The 14,143-nt window shown below is 41.2% G+C and overlaps 1 non-coding gene across 1 annotated transcript; it reads right to left on the bottom strand.

Moving 5' to 3' along the window:
* Positions 1–13,340: 13,340 nt before the first annotated feature.
* On the bottom strand, positions 13,341–13,444 carry LOC149315966 (U6 spliceosomal RNA). The gene has a single exon (XR_016280807.1). It is a non-coding gene; the product is annotated as a U6 spliceosomal RNA (small nuclear RNA).
* Between the last annotated feature and the right edge of the window lie 699 nt (positions 13,445–14,143).

The following is a 14,143-nucleotide window of genomic DNA, read 5'->3' as shown; positions in this document are numbered from 1 at the left end:
AATATTCATCTGTCTACTACCTGCTAGGATACATGTTGTTATGGGGAAACTAATCTGTATTGAGCAGTCTCTTGTAGTTACCTGGAGCAAGTGCTATTATTTTAATTAACAACTTTTCTAATATGAGAGTTCAGGGAGGTGGCGGTATTAAATCAATGGAAACTGATATGGAAAAAAAAACCAACTCCAAAAACTGTGGATATATTACCTTGTTCCTGGAGTCCTGTTCCAACCAGTTTATCTAGCACATGCTATTGTTTTAGTGCCACCTAGAGGCATCAGTCAGGATCAGGGCCCTATCATGTTAAGTGCTGTACAGAGCTTGGTAAAAGATTTTTTAAAAAAAAAACAATTACAAAAAAGGGAAGGAGTTGTAGTTTGAACATAAAAACATAATCCAACATCACTATTACCTTTGTTATTACAGAAAGGGGATGGTAAATGGAGCATATACAGCTATAATCATAAAATTAGACAATGGCAATAGCAGCAGCAGCATTAAAATGGAAGAACCACTCATCTGAAATGATGTTAAAAAGTAATAAGCGATCAAATCGCAGGCACGTTCTCCTTCTATATAAGAGATTCAGTAAGAAAAGGCAAGGCAAGGTGTAGTTTGCCTTTTTTTAAAAAAAAATCCCTTTATCCTGTTTACTTTTTAAAAAGCCCTTAATTCTCTCGTAAAGTAGTATGTCAAAATAAAGGTCCCCATTTTTCACCCAGCCCTCTTGACTCTCCAGCAACTGGGGTGAATGTCAATGTTTTCTTTTGCTTAAATTAAATATTTGGAAGCATTTATAGACGATTTTTGTAGGCAGATGGTCTTTAAAGTGAAAAAGTAGCCAACATTCATTCATAGATCCAGCACTTTCTATTGCTGCTGAGCCTTTGCCAATGTTTGATGTACCACTTCACATAAGTTTCAAACCAAACTAACTATGCACTTGGCAACCAGAATGAAGGCTCCAAACACCTGGCAGCAGAAGAACCTGGAACAATTGTATTAAAATAGACACACACATTTCTTTTCTCCCTCTTAACTCCAAGGCCTAATTCCCACTTACCTCTTGATTCGATTCCTGCATTGATTCCTGAAACTGGTTCAGCAAACACAGTGGTTCGCATGATGTTTGCATTGGTTTCAAGAATTGGTGCAGGAAGCGACAGCCGCGGCTTCCCCACCATGCCTCCCTCCATCTTCCTGGCCATACCAGGGGTGGGGGAGAGGCCAGGGCGGAAGGAGAGAGACAGGCCGGGAGGACAGAACAGGCATGTATGGCTGGGAAGCCGGGGAGGCCACTGTCAGTGAGAACCAGGGCGGATTCCGATTCAAATTCACCTGGTTCCCACTTGGGCTGAATCAATTTATTTCCAAATAAATCAATTCAGCCAAAAAAAAAAAACCACCATTTTACCTGTATCTTTTTGACGCGGGTTAAATGGGTAAAAACCATGGCTAGTGAATGGGGCTTGTGCGCGTGGCAGTGCAATGGTGCGCGCGTGCCACAGGCATGCGCCCCATTCATTCAAATGGGATGTGCCACCCCTTGTGCCCCGCATGCTCCCCACGGCTTGAGTGCGTACGCAAATCCTTCTTATCACTCTTACCCTAAAAATGTGATAATAAATGATAATAAATGAAATGAAATGCTGTCCTTTCATGACCCCTAAAAGGTGATACACCAGACAAAAGCCTTGTTTTGCTTAATGATAGGACCAGCTCTGTCCACTATTGGTTACACTCTGACAGGGTGTCTCATATACTGGCCAGTAGTTTTCACACTTTAGTGTTGTGAATTTGCCCAAATTAAATCAAGACAAGCTAAATCAAGTGTAAAATAATGTACAATAATATCAACCCTTTTCTCCACTATGTTACATTTATACTGATTTGTGGGGGGGGGGGGGGGGGATGCTTGCATGAGTGATTGGGAAAGGGATCTTTGGGTTGTGGTGAATCAGTCAGGGACACCATGATCCAATGTATAGCAGCTATTATAAGTAAGGCAAATCCTATGTTGCAGTTCATAAAAGTCGGAAATAAAAATAAAGCCACCAGTATCATTATAGTTGTTACGTGCCTTCAGGTTGACTCTAATTTATGGCAACACTATCATAGGGATTTCTTGGAAAAATACAGTGTGCCCTCGTTATACACGGGCGCGCTTTACGCGGTCTTGAGTATAGGCGCTGAAGCCACAGGGCGCAAAGGGGCTCAAGGGGTGGCGTGTCCCATTCATATGAATGGTCGCATGCACCCATAGCGCCCCGTGCGCCGTCGCGCCACCGCACATGAGTCCCATTGTTTCCAATGGGGCTCAAGCATAGGTGGAATTTGCCTTATGCGGAGGGGTCTGGAACAGATCCCCTGCGTAAGGCGAGGGCCGACCGTACGTTCAGAGGAGGTTTACTATTGCCTTACGCTAAGTCTGTGAGAGTGTAACTTGTATATGGTCACCCTGTGGGTTTTCATAGCTGAGATTCAAACCATGGTCTCCCACCAGTCCTAATCCAACACTCAAATCACTGCTCCACACTAGCTCAAATCTCTGAGCCAACCATAGTTCAAGTATGGTGCGCAGTTATGTATTTATCAAAACTGGAAAAAGTACAGAAAAAGGCGAGACATTGCTTCGGCCCAGTTCTCCGGTGAACAACTGAGCTGTGACAAGGAGGGGTAGTGTGTGGCCTTTCTGGGCAGAAGGCCTGCCCCTTCTGGCTGGAATGCCCACACCTTGCAAGCTGTGGGATTCTGGGAACTGTAGTTTTGTGAGCTGTAATGAGGCCATTCCTGGAGTTTTCCTGGCAAGATTTCTTCAGAGGAAGTTTGCCATTGCCTTCTTCTGAGGCTGAGAGAGTGTGACTTGCCCAAAGTCTCCCAGTGAGTTTCATGGCTGAGCTGGGACTTGAGCCCTGGTCTCCAGATTCACACGCTCAAACCACTGGCTCTCTTTGTTCTTGTTATTGTGCTGTGCCTTCTGTGCTTCATTGTGCATGTTGTTGTTATATGCCTCCAAGTCACTGTGTGCCTCCAAGTCATTTCCAAGCACTCTCCCTCCCTTCCAAGTGCTGGTTCCTGGTAACCCTAAGGTGAAACTACAGTCGGCCCTTCTTATACATGGATTTTTTATACACAGATTCAAGCATACACGGTTTGAAAATGTTCCAAAAAAGTATAAATTTACCTTGATTTTCCATTTTTTATAAGGGACACCATTTTGCTATGTCATTATATTTAATGGGACTTGAGCATACACGGATTTTGTTATACACGGGGGATCTTGTAACCAAACCCCAGCGTATAACAAGGGTCCACTGTATAATCGGGCAAGCTTTGTCAGAGGGTGATTTCCATTGCCATCCTCTGAGGCTGAGAGAGTGTGACTTGTGTTTGTGGTATCTTCAAGTCATTTCTGACTTATGATGTTCCTGTCATGGAGTTTTCTTGGGAGGTTTCATCAGAGAGGATTTTCTATTGCTAGCCTGAGGCTGAGAGAGTATGCCTTGGTTTTTCCCCCCAGAGGTCCTGCCCCCTGAAATTCATGCCCACCCCCACAAAGGCAGATGTCCCCACCCTTAGAAGTCCCCCCCCCCCCAGCACTGGGAAATGCCCAGTGCAAGAACACCACTGAGTTTGGGTACTCGGTCTTTAAAAGTTCACCATCACTGTCCTAATGGGTGTGTGACACCACTGCACCACTGTCTGCCTTTTGGCAGAAATGGGCCATGGTGTTCACCCACATTCCTTTAAAACCTTGGCACTCAGCAGAAGAGAAGACATGAGTAGGCAAGGTACAGTGGGCAGAAAAAAGAAGAAGCCTCAGAATTTTAAAAAATCTTTTTAGTATTTTAAATTTTTCTTTAAACACATCTTACCAAATTTTCACTTTAATCACATGAAACTATATAAATGTAAATACGTTTAAGCTATGCTTATGATGTCATAATGTTAAGGCTTTTAATTTTGCTAGTTGTTTATGTCACAGCTATTTCCATTACATTCAGTGATATATGGAAATTATGATTTATGAGTGACATTAATACAAAAACAATTACTAAGGATTCTATATGGTGTGATATCAGAGGAGATCAATGCTGGGGGTGACACCATGAGTCACCACACTGGGTGAAGCCAATCCTAGTGATACCACTGGCCAAGAAACATATCTATTTTGTTAGCTGAGGCATACCCATGCCTGGTCCAAAACTCAATATAATTATTTATAAAAAAATAGTCAACATCTAGATTCAACAACTAAGCTAGAAATGCGTGTGTGCTTGAACTAGGCATTGCATCAGTATCTAACATACTCAAGCAGTTACTGATATCCCTATATCCAGGTAGAGCTCACTGGCATTGATCTGCCCCACCTTTTTGCTCACTGTTATCTAGGCAGTAGTAACAGGCTGCCATTTTAAATTTCCTAGAGTCCCTAAACACATGCTATGCTAGAGCATTATAGATCATTAAATATGAGTGACTTTCACCGGCCTGTCATGGAGTTGTTTTGTTGTCATCACCACCACTGTGAACACTGATGGGAAGGGGGGGGGGGGGGCAACTGAAAGTTGATATTGGCCTAGATGATAGTTACAGGTGTTTGTTAAGGGGGAGACAAAATGAGAAGGAAAGTGGGTGAAAATAAATATGAGTAAAATAAGTAGGTAGGCAGATGGGAATCCTGGTTTCCCTACCTTGCAAATCTTGAGATTTAGAGCATGGTGGCAGGAAATTACCATTTTCAATCTGTGAGATCCTAAATATATCAGCGAATGTAACAAATTTGGTGAAACATTGTCATATAACAAATTCATTATGGCATAAGCTTTCGTAGAACACGGTATAGTCCATGAATGTTCATGCTACAAGGAATATGGGTTTCTTTAGGGTGCTTCAAGAGTTATTTTTACCTTCTGTTTCTCTGATTTTTGTACTGCTGTTGTGCATTGAAAAACACATGGCCAACAAAAGCTTTAAGGGAATTACAAAGTTTGCAGACTGTAGCATTCCATTAGCACCTGAGAACACTTTTATCCAGGGTGCCTGCTGAGAGCACTCTAATGCACACATTCTGTTCCTCCCACCCTCTCCTGCTGCTAGAGAACCCGGCATAGTGAAGGACAAACAATTTCAGCTCACCTATTCTGTTCCTCAAGGAGGTGTTTTCTTTCTTGAACAGTGATTCCTGGGACAGCATAGCTGTAATGCCTCACACTCTTTTCTTCTAACCCACTTGATAATACCAACTCCCAGATTCTTCCCATTCTTCTTTGAAAAACTGTCCAGATCAGTGGGATAACAATAACAATAGCAATAACAAAACAACAATATTGCCCTCCTGTTTTACATACCAAAACTGATTGAAATCATCACTGATTTTTGCTTCAGCACTGTTGATGGAACTGTGTCCACCACCACCACACCTGAAGACAACAAACCAGCTTAGGGGCTGGAGGATAAGCTGCATAGTACACAAAAGTCTGTTCCACAACACTGCTGCCCCGACAGCATCTGCCACCTGAGGCAGATGTCTCACTCTTATGATAGAGCTGGCCCTGTGTTATGGCAATTGTAAATCACAATCACTATTAGGCTGCAATTTTAAAAAATGTAAATATAGCAGGCACTCTAATAAATGCAACAGACTGTACAGCAAACACATGTGTCTTAGCAGAAAATGAATATACTTTACCAAGAATCCATTTTTTAAAAAAACTTTAAACAAATTTCTCAGTTCTGTCCACTTCCCTTCAATTTTGAGAACACCTAAATCATCACACTGTATTCCTATATTTCATTTTACCATTCAGAAATAAAGGATATATGAACACTACTTTCCAATACAGAAAAACAGACACCTCTCAGTACAATGTGATTTCCAAATTAACAGAGAAAGAAATTGAGTGAGTCTTACCCAGGCCAAATAAGGACTGATTCAGATTATGAAATGTGGTTCAGTGAATGTGATCTGTTTGTTAATATCTTATGTGTACATGGTGCTGACATTGTTGCTTTATCTAATCTCAGTTTATCACACTCCAAAATGTTTTTCATGTTGAAAATCAAGATCTGAATGTCTACTTTACCAGCAGTCCAAGAAATCTTTCAAAGGGCACCCATTCAGCTCATACATAACTTTAAAACAAACATGTAAATCAGGTAGTACTTACTGCTTACATCTCACAGCTTATGCAAACATTACATTCTCATGTCACAGGCATGAATGCAAATAAGAACTTGGGGGGAATTTTGCCTGGAGAAGTGATCCTGAGGTGAGTTAAACCCACTCTCTCAATGATATATTCTCAATCTGAATTATAGGTGTTGTTTGCAAAAAGTTTCTGGAGCCAGAGATCCATTCACACATTCCTGTTGCCACATCATGTTTAACCCTATTGCTGTTTTGCATGTTCAAAAGCAGGAAGAGACTGTGTGCAAGGATTGTACTTCCCTTGAGAAAAAATGTATTTTCCTTGGGGATGGGATTTTTTTTTCAAGCTCAAGGAAATACAGTTGCCCCTTTGAACTCGCACGGGATCTGTTCCAGACCCCATCCACCCCCACGAGTTTGAAATGTCACGCATATACAAGCCCTATAGGCTTCAATGGGGCACGTGCCTGTGCGGGGGGGGGGCACCGCGAGTGCACCCCTCATTAATGTTAATAGCGGTCACTCCTCTGCAGATTTCCAAGTCTGCACATTTCAAGTCCGCAGACTTGGAGGGGCGACTGTACAACTCTGGCATACTAGGAGTTCAAAGATGTAGCCATGTTAGTCTGTAGAATCAGTATGTAGAGAGAACTTGTAGCACCTTTGAGACTAACTAAAGAAAGAAGTTGGCAGCATGAGCTTTCATAGACTTAAGTCTACTTCCTCACCAAATGCACCTAAGGAAGTAGACTTAAGTCTACAAAAGCTCATGCTGCCAGCTTCTTTCTTTAGTTAGTCTCAAAGGTGCTACAAGATCTCTCTATATACTGATACTAGGAACTGTAGTCCAAAAAGGTAACTTTTTAAAGGTCTGTCCAGTTCGCTTTGTTTTTGGGTCTCATGTGAAAGGGACAGAGAAGATGCACATTCCCTCCTTTTTTCAGGTAAAATTCAGAAACAAGTCATTGGTAGTTCTACTCTTATCAAATGCTCAGAGTAATTCTTGGCTTGTTACTGAACTCAGGACAGTGACAGTTTGTGTCCACAATTGCAAAGGATACACTACAATTAGTTTTCTGTATAGTAGAAAATTGCTTCTAACCACTCCTTAGGAATAGCCATGCGTCTACCAAACTTTTCTACTGATACAGTAGACACAATGTGACATGTCACCAGTGTGCACACTCCTGGTAAATTAATCCTAGCTAGGACTTAGAAGGATGCTTTTAAAAATATACTGGAAAACATGGCAAGACATAACATGCAGCATCTAGAGATGTTCAAAAGTAGCAGAAAAATAAGGTGCCTGTTCTTGCAAAAAGCATTCCTCTTCACCTTCTAGTAGAAAGAACACCATGTAAGTATTGACCTTGATGGCTGGAAATATGAGAGCTGTGAGCTGTAGTCCAACACACCCTGAGAGTACTTGATTATGGAAAGGTGAATAAAGGCCATCTCCTTTTGCTCTCATCTCACCTCCATTTCAGTCACCATATGTACATGTAGAAAGCTGGTGGTCCATAAACAGAGATTAACCTTTTCTGATTGTGGATCATTTACTGATGGATCAGAACAACAGCCTAGGATTTCAGCTGTGACCTGCTACCATGTTAGCAAAATTGTTGATGATCTAATTTTCCTTGAGCCTAAGGAAGTGCCAGGGTACCACATATAATTTTGCTTTTGGGGTAGAGGGAAAACAGGGGTGCACTCTTATTTAACTGCCTGCCCAAAGTCACACTGAAAAGGATCCAGGTCAGCTTGTCTACAGTAGGTAAAACTATGCCCTTCAAGTGTCATATTAATCTAAAGCTGTCATCTCAGCTCTGCTACATGTCTGTGCCTAAATAAACTCTTTGTTTTCCTGCTGTGCTACTATGATCACCTTTTCACTTCTGTAAAGACCTGTATTTTGACAGTCTTGCAGATAAATTAAAAGACCCTGTGATTTAACAGGTAGTCATCACTCAAGACTACACACTCCATTATCAGGTAGATTTCCAGGGAGCTGAGCGCATAGTTAGCAAGGGTTTTAATTTTGACTATAGTGATATGCTTACATGTTGTCATATTTTCCTTTATAAATCATTACAGACTAATTCCTTGGTAAATTTGCTTTGCAAAAAGGGGGAGGAAATTTAAAAAAAAAGAGGGCAAAAATCCCTAAGTCTCATAATATTGAAATTCACACCCAATAGTTTTGCCTGCCCAGGAGTGCAAATCTTCCCCTCCACCCCTCTCTATGCCCACCCTGAACAAAGAGCGCAATTGTGTTGGGAGCAAGGCTTACCTTGGCTCTCTAGGAGAGGAGAAAGGGATTGATTCGGGCAGGTGAGTGAGCTGCAACAAGTGACAGGAGGCAGAGAGCTGCTCCCAAGGTGGTGCAACTGACAAGCTCTAAAGAACCCAGTGAGTCATTTATAGCAACTCACCTCAGCCAAAGGAAAAGAGGGTTGAGCCTGAAGTCTGATTGGCTTACTATGGAAGCAATTGGTAGCAAGATTGGAAAGGGAGATAAGGAAGAAGGGTAGCCCCCTTTTCCTCTTCTTTTTTTGGTGTATGATATGTGTATATGTCTCCACCTCCTCTCCCTATTCTCTCTCATTAGAATCAGGCTGTTTGATCCTTTTGACATAGGTGGCCACTCCGAGACAATACACCACATTCAGTGTCCAGCGGGGTCCCCCCACCATCACTCCACTCCCAATTTTTGGACTTTGGGGGAGGGTTGCAAGTGGAGGAGTTGCTTTTGTTGATCTGTTCTATGATTTCATGAAGGACCAGTCTCTGGACTTCCTTTGTGTCTTCTTGATGGCCTCTACATCAGGCAAGGACAGTGGGACCCATTGTTCCAGCTCTTCAACTCCCACAAAGTTGGGCTTTGAAGATGGGATGTTCAGGGGGAAAACACTTCCTTCCCAACTTCCAAGGGTTTTTTGTTTTGTTTTGTTTCTTTTTTTGTGAAAAAGGATAAGATAAGGAAGGTAGAAAGAAAACAAAGAAAAGACCTCCTGAAAAGCAGTAATTGATTCTGAACTCCCTGAATTGATTTAGGAAAAAGAGATATAGGTACCGTACTCAATTTCTCTACTGGCATGTACACTCAAAATTAGGCTCTATCTTCCTTCCAGTGAGGTGACTTTTTTTTTTTGTTCTTTGCTGTTAACTCCACTTGGACATATGGTGAACCTATGAAAGAGAGGCCTCCAAGACCCTCAGTCATCAACTGCCCTCCTCAAGTCTTGCAAACTTAGGGCTGTGGCTTCCCTGATCAAATCAATCCATGTGTTATGTGGTCTCCCTCTTTCCCCACTGCCTTCCACTTTACTAAGTATTATTGTCTTTCTAAGTGAGTCATGTCATCTTATGGTATGTCCAAAGTGTGATAGCTTCAGTTTAGTCATTTTGCTTTCTAGTGAGAATTCTGACCTGATTTCTTCTAGGATCCATTTTTTTTTTTTTTTTTTTTTTTGCATTTTAGCAGTACAAGGTAGCTGTAGAACTCTTCCAGTGCCATATTTCTTCCTTTCAGCTGTCTTTACTGTCCAGATTTCAGAAACCATACATACAAATCAGAAATACTGTGGCAGGAATGATTTTAGCTTTGGTATTTCACGTAACTGGAACATCAAGATCAATTCTGGAGCATCTTCAAAAGTTCAGAATTAATACACTGAAGAATTAATAGTTTGACAACTCTTTAACTACCATGCCTCAATGATGTGGAATTCTGGGATTTGTAGTTTTGTGAGCTATTTAGTTTTCTCTGTCAGAGAGGTCTGGTGCCACAACACTACAAATCCTAGGATTCCATAGGATGGAGCTATGACAGTTAATGTGGTATCAAACTTAATTAATTCTGTAGTGGGGCAGCAGTCACAGTCTACTGAAGTCTTGATGAACCTCAGCAGACAGTTTTTTTAATGGCATAAATAAGAAGAAAGCCTGTCTGAAAAACCTGGCCTAACATCCTTTCAAGTCTTGGTTCCTTCTGGAAGCAGCTATATTTCTTTGCATAGCATAATGATCATTGCAATACACCATATACATTTCCCTGCAAACCTGGTACCCTCCAGATGCTTAAGATGGCAAAAGTCATCATCCTAGTTCACATGGCTATATTGGATGGGGATGATAGGCGTCTCAGTCAAACTCATGTGGAGGATGACAGATTGAAGAAGATTGCCCAAGGTGATGAAATGTTCTGTGTATCCTGCTCTGATCCACAATTAGGTTATTTATGAATTATTCAGCACAAGGTGCCCCACACACTTTAGTGAAAAGTGAATAGTAATAAAATGACCTTATGAAGTAGGCACTAATGTGCTCATAGGAATGTACTGGAATTAGTTACAGAAATCCTTCTTGTGTCATAATGAAACAATACAAAAGCCTTGTAATGCCTAATGGTCACTAACACATTGGCTTTAAGTACAGCCTACCTACTCCATCCTTCAGTCACCATATACAGTGGGCCCTTGGTATCCACTGGGGTTTGGTTCCAGAGGCTCATTCCCACTATGATTTAAAGCGACTTGCTGATAAGTTTATATGACCATCGCTCCCATTTGAAACCACTTCTGATCATACTTTGATCAATTTCTTTTGTGATAAAGCAAGGCAAACTAAAAAACATAAACCAGTTTTTCCCAACACTAGTTTTCTAGTAGTTGTTTTGGAAAGAATCAGTGTGTTCAACAAGGGGGAACAACAGATCTGAATTGCATTGTTCTGGAGGGGAGGGACTAATGGCAGAGGGGGTTTTACCATCCCTCCTCAGTATCCAGTAAGATAGAGCTTAAGTATCCATCCTGGGGTAATATAGGAGAAATTTCCCTGGAAATCTGATAGCATTAGTCAACCTAAGATCTCTGTTGGAAATATTAATAATGCCATGTACTCAGATATTAGTGTGAGGGGACCAGTGATGTAGTGGAACCAAGGATCACAAAGATGGAGAACCACTGGCTTTTTGACAAGCAGAGATTCCGATATCATTTGCCACAATGCTCTAGCTCCCTTTTCAACTGTCCCAGTAGCTAGAAAATAATTGGATTTTCATAACAACAAAATATTAAATATTATTGTGAGCTATCCATGTTCCTGTGTTTGGTCCTCAATCAACAATTAATAAATTAAGACCCATTTGGTTTATAAAAGATGTCCTCCTGGTGGGAGTGAAACTAGAACTGCCTTATTGATATACAAGTCAACACAGGTCCCTGCATTTTGGACTCTCCTTGGAGTGTGGCTATGGAGGCTCCTAATGAGCACCTCCATTTCAAAATTTTACCATTACACTACTCAAGTAGCCCAAAACCCAGATAACATAGGCTGCAAGGGAAGTGTATTTGTCAGAGATATAGGGTGATGTCCTGTTAGAGTATACTGTTTCAGTTTTCAGCCATTCTGAAGGACAAAACCAGGTGAAAGAAAGGTTGGGGAGCAATGGAGGCAGCAGGACTGGAACTATGGGGCTTGGTAGGATACAAAGAAGGAGCAGAGAGGTGAAGAAGGAAGGAATTTACTGTCCAGTCCTGGGAAAATAATTTTGCTACACTGAGAATTCCAAATCAGAAGCTCAAAAAGTGTCAGTAATTTTTCATCATTAACTATCATTAATAGAAGGAACTTATCACAGTGTCCAAACGGAACTGCACATATTCACATAAATCATACACGTTTGGTTTATCTAGCAGAAGTTTGATTAATTGTTTTCTGAGAGATAAAAGGAAATAGTCACCCAATTGTTCTCATGCAAGTGTAATTAATTATCTGTATTATTTGATGTTAAAAGGGCAACTTGATATATGAAACTGCATAGGCCCCAGAAACAGGAAACTTGCAGGGTATCATGTGTCTCTATGAGATCCTATCAAGCCTAATGCCTTCTTATAACATTCTTACAGAGATTGTTGTTGTCCGTGTTGTGCTTACTGGTATCTGTTTCTCACCAATATGAACTTATTACTGATTGAGTGTGTCCTGAAGGCCATTATTTTAAGTTTGATTAACAGTGTTAGTCACAGGCCCCCATCCCAAATATCGTAGTGCATCTTCCCAGAAGATACAATATGTTGAACCTTCATATATTGATGGGCTTTCAAGGGGCATCTGATGAGCCATTGGGGTGGGGGCTGGGGGTGGTCTAGGTAGGCCTTAGATTTATCCAGGGGAACTTGCTAGTGTTCTCTGATTTTGTTCTAAAGTCTAGATTAAATGTTCACAGAATTATTTCAAAGTAAATTCTGTTTAAGATTATGCAAATTTCCAAAATCTATTTAGATTAGGCTGAATTTCTTTGTAATTGTCTCAGGCTGGAATGCACATATTTACATTGTATTTACAAGGTCATAATTCTAGATTATCTTGGCTTGCTGTTAGTAAACCTGCATGCTAGGTGCAGGCAACACTCAGCTCATGGGCCACACAGAGGCCCGGAAGGCTATTTTTGTATCTGCCAAAACTGTACCATCACTAAAACCAAAACTACCAATGCCTGCCCCTGATCCCTCAAATATTGCAACTTTCTCCTAACCCATTATTCTGGCAAAATCTCATTTTGGCTGCTTTCAGCTTCTTACATCCCATTTAAGACACACCATGGTGAGCTTTCTTCTAACAATTGTATTTTAAAGACTCGCTGCAGCAAATGTGCAGTGGTGCACTCCTTGGGGTTCTGCTATGGTTCTACAACACTATGAATTTGCCATTTCTGGTGTATGCTGTAACTGATGTTAAATGTACATTTGCAATATGCATGTCTTAACATTTTATCAGGAGATATATTGGCACTACCTCTGTACAAACCCATAGTTTAAAAAAGTGGGCCCCAGAATGTATTTTTAGTCTGCAATGTGTTTCTGTTCTATGAAATTTGAATATAATGTTCTATTATGATACAGATGCTGCTTTTTTTTTTAAAAAAATGAATTTTTAGACATGTTATTTGCTAGACAAATAAATCATGCACTTTCCTTTTCTTATATGGTTTCCAAATCAAGCCTGGTCCTATCATTAGTTTTAATGAAGCAGCCTTCTCAGGCGGTGGATGCTCAGAGACAGGATGTGGCAATGAGGGGTTGGGAAAACAGGGCAGTGTGCTACACTGGCTTCAGGTGTGTTGAAATAAGGAAAGAGGAAAATGGGAGGGATTGTTTCTTGCGCTTCCTCAGGCAACAATTTTTTTAAAAAATAGAACAAATCATGAATTTATATGTCATCAGTCAACAAGGATCATGGTAATCTTCTCTGTATTGTTCCAATTTTAGTATATGTATTCATAGAATCATAGAATCATAGAATCGTAGAGTTGGAAGAGACCACTAGGGCCATCCAGTCCAACCCCCTGCCATGCAGGAAATCCAAATCAAAGCATCCCTGACAGATGGCCATCCAGCCTCTTTTTAAAGACCTCCAAGGAAGGAGACTCTATCACCTTCCGAGGAAGTGCATTCCACTGCCGAACAGCCCTTACTGTCAGGAAGTTCTTCCTAATGTTGAGGTGGAATCTCTTTTCCTGTAGCTTGCATCCATTGTTCTGGGTCCTGTTCTCTGGAGCAGCAGAAAACAAGCTTGCTCCCTCCTCAATATGACATCCTTTCAAATATTTAAACAGGGCTATCATATCACCTCTTAACCTTCTTTTCTCCAGGCTAAACATCCCCAGCTCCCTAAGTCGTTCCTCATAGGGCATGGTTTCCAGACCCTTCACCATTTTTGTCGCCCTCCTTTGGACACGCTCCAGTTTCTCAATGTCCTTTCTGAATTGTGGTGCCCAGAACTGGACACAATATTCTAGGTGGGGCCTGACCAAAGCAGAATACAGTGGCACTATTACTTCTCTTGATCTAGACACTATACTTCTATTGATGCAGCCTAAAATAGCATTGGCCTTTTTAGCTGCCGCATCACACTGTTCACTCATGTTCAACTTGTGGTCTACTTGGACTCCTAGATCCCTTTCACACGTAGTTTCATTCAGCCAGGTG

This window comes from Sceloporus occidentalis, unplaced genomic scaffold (assembly GCF_023333645.1).
Source record: "Sceloporus occidentalis isolate IW3139 unplaced genomic scaffold, rSceOcc1.0.p SCAF_3, whole genome shotgun sequence".
NCBI lineage: Eukaryota > Metazoa > Chordata > Lepidosauria > Squamata > Phrynosomatidae > Sceloporus > Sceloporus occidentalis.
The sequence above is the reverse complement of the archived record's forward strand: the minus strand, read 5'-3'. Positions and strand labels throughout refer to the sequence as shown.